Raw genomic sequence first — 2,471 nt, 5'->3', positions numbered from 1 at the left:
TACGGTTTGTATGAAAGATGCTTCAGAAAATGAAGTTGTCATGTATTGTATGTGTAAATAAACCTTTCAGCTCTCTGGCAGCACCCAAGCTCAGTAGGGCTGGAAAAGCATTCTGGGTATTGGCATGCAAATGAGCATGTCAACAGCGGTTAGAGTGTACCTTGGGGTGGTAAACAAGCTGATTGTCATGGGAAATGTAGTGGGTCCGCTCTGTTTGAAACTGTTTTGCAAATCCCTTGTTTGGTTAGATTTCAGCAAGTTGAGTTTGTGAACTCAATAATACAGCTTAGTAGCAAATTCGCAGTCACACCGTCTTTGGGTGCCTGGCAGGGTTGTGTACACATAAAGGACGCCAAGCCGGCATGCCCAATTAGGTTTGGAACGCATGGGGCCTGAAGTACCCACAGGACAGGAGACTGAAGTAAGACGTCGCCGCGATCAGAAGGTGTTCAGAGTGTGCAGACGTCTGCGCGTACAGACCGAGCCCTCTGACCAGCTGGGGGCATGGACCCGACACCACTGGCTGCCCCTGCCTTGGCAAACGCTCTCTCTTTGGCCTGAGATGTTCTGTCTCTCCTGCTTCCAACCTGGAGAACTCCTCTGCCTCCACTGGAAAGCTTTCCCAGGTGAGATCAGACCTGACCATTTCGTGGGGGTCTAGACCTCTGTTCTTCCCTCCACACAACACTATCTCGTTCTTTCAATAAATGAATCCAGTACATTGTCCATACCAAGTGCTTGGCTGGGCTCTGACCACAGCGAATTGTAGTCTGCGTACTCGTGTGTTTCAAACCCACTTCTCCTAGGAGCCCATTGTCAGGGAAGCCAGCCTCCCTGAAGATTTCCTCCCCAGGAAAGGAGATCTGCCTCCAACACCCACGTACAGGTCTGTCGGCCTCAGTGCTGACTTAGCTAGGTATGAGCTGGATGAATGAAGCATAAAGGAACCAACCGGGGTGCACCTGACCCCTGGCTGTTACCTGAGGGAGTCAGGAGCATCAGGAGGACCTGAAGAGTGGCTTCCTGGTGAACTACAGGCAGTGGAAATGAGATCTGAACTGCGGAGCGTTCGGGCAGGGAGGAGGAGAGAAACTGACGACATGCTCCCTGGTCACATTGCTGTACTTCTGTTAGGCATTTAGTCTTGGAGCTGAAGATGTTGTAAAGTCTTATTCAAAAATAAGTTAGGTCGTGTCTGGGCCTGCCTTCTGTTCTGTTTGTTTCCTGTTACAGTTGGGGATCTGCTCATGAGGCACCTCCATGACCCGCCGTTATGGGCTCAATTGTGTGTCCCCCCAAAAAACAAGTTCTGATATCGAAGCCCTAACCTCTAGTACCTCAGAATGTGACTGAATATGGAGATGAGGACTTTGAAGAGATGATGAGTGAGAAAGTGAGGCTGTGAGGGTGGCCCCTAATCCAATCTGATTGGTGTCCTTATAAAAATGCCCCCAAAGAAAAAGACCATGTCAGGACACAGCAAGAGGGTGGTTTTCTGCAAGGCAAGGAAGGAGGCCTCAGAAGACACCAAACCACTTTGATCTTGGACTTCCAGCTTCCAGAACTGAGAAAATAAATTTCTGTTGTTTAAGTTCCAATCTGTGGTAATTTTGTTATGGCAGCCCTAGCAAACTAATACATCCATTATGTGTTCAGATCCTTTCTTCATGCAAACAAAACTCCTGTGCATGAAATCAACTCCTCCGTCAGATGTGGGAATTCTTACAGGGCTGCCTCAGTATAAAAGGCTGCCAGCAGGGTCGGCCCAGTGCCTCAGGCGGTTAGAGCTCCATGCTTCTAACTCCGAAGGCTGCCGGTTCGATTCCCACATGGGCCAGTGGGCTCTCAACCACAAGGTTGCCAGTTCGATTCTTCCACTCCTGCAAGGGATGGTGGGCTGTGCCCCCTGCAACTAGAAAACGGCAACTGGACTTGGAGCTGAGCTGTGCCCTCCACAACTAAGACTGAAAGGACAACAACTTGACTTGGGAAAAAGTCCTGGAAGTACACACTGTTCCCCAATAAAGTCCTGTTCCCCTTCCCCAATAAAATCTTAAAAAATATATTAAAAAATAGAAAAAAGGCCACCAGCAGCTGCCTCCCTGGGGCTGTGGCCACGCTAAGCGCTGCCTTTTCCTGGAGTGGCCAGGCACAGCCAGACAAAGTACAGATGGACAACCCGGGCAGCCAGTGAGTCCCTGATGCCTCTCCTGAACTCCCCAGGTGACACTGACCCTTCCTTCTGTGCTTATACATGCATTTGCTCATTCAACAAATATTCGTTGAGCACTAACTTGTCTATGTATCGAGTAATGGTGAGCAAGACTATTCTGATTTATGAAGCTGACATTCGAAGGGGTGGGGGGAAGACTTGAAGCAAATCACTGCTAACTGGAGGGAAAGCCACAATCAGATGAGGAAATCAGAAGAGAAAAATCAGACTAGGACTGGGAGGGAACTGAGATCTTAAG

This window comes from Rhinolophus sinicus, chromosome 16, assembly GCF_057876585.1.
Source record: "Rhinolophus sinicus isolate RSI-liver-muscle chromosome 16, RSI-T2T, whole genome shotgun sequence".
Classification (NCBI taxonomy): Eukaryota; Metazoa; Chordata; class Mammalia; order Chiroptera; family Rhinolophidae; genus Rhinolophus; species Rhinolophus sinicus.
The sequence above is the reverse complement of the archived record's forward strand: the minus strand, read 5'-3'. Positions refer to the sequence as shown.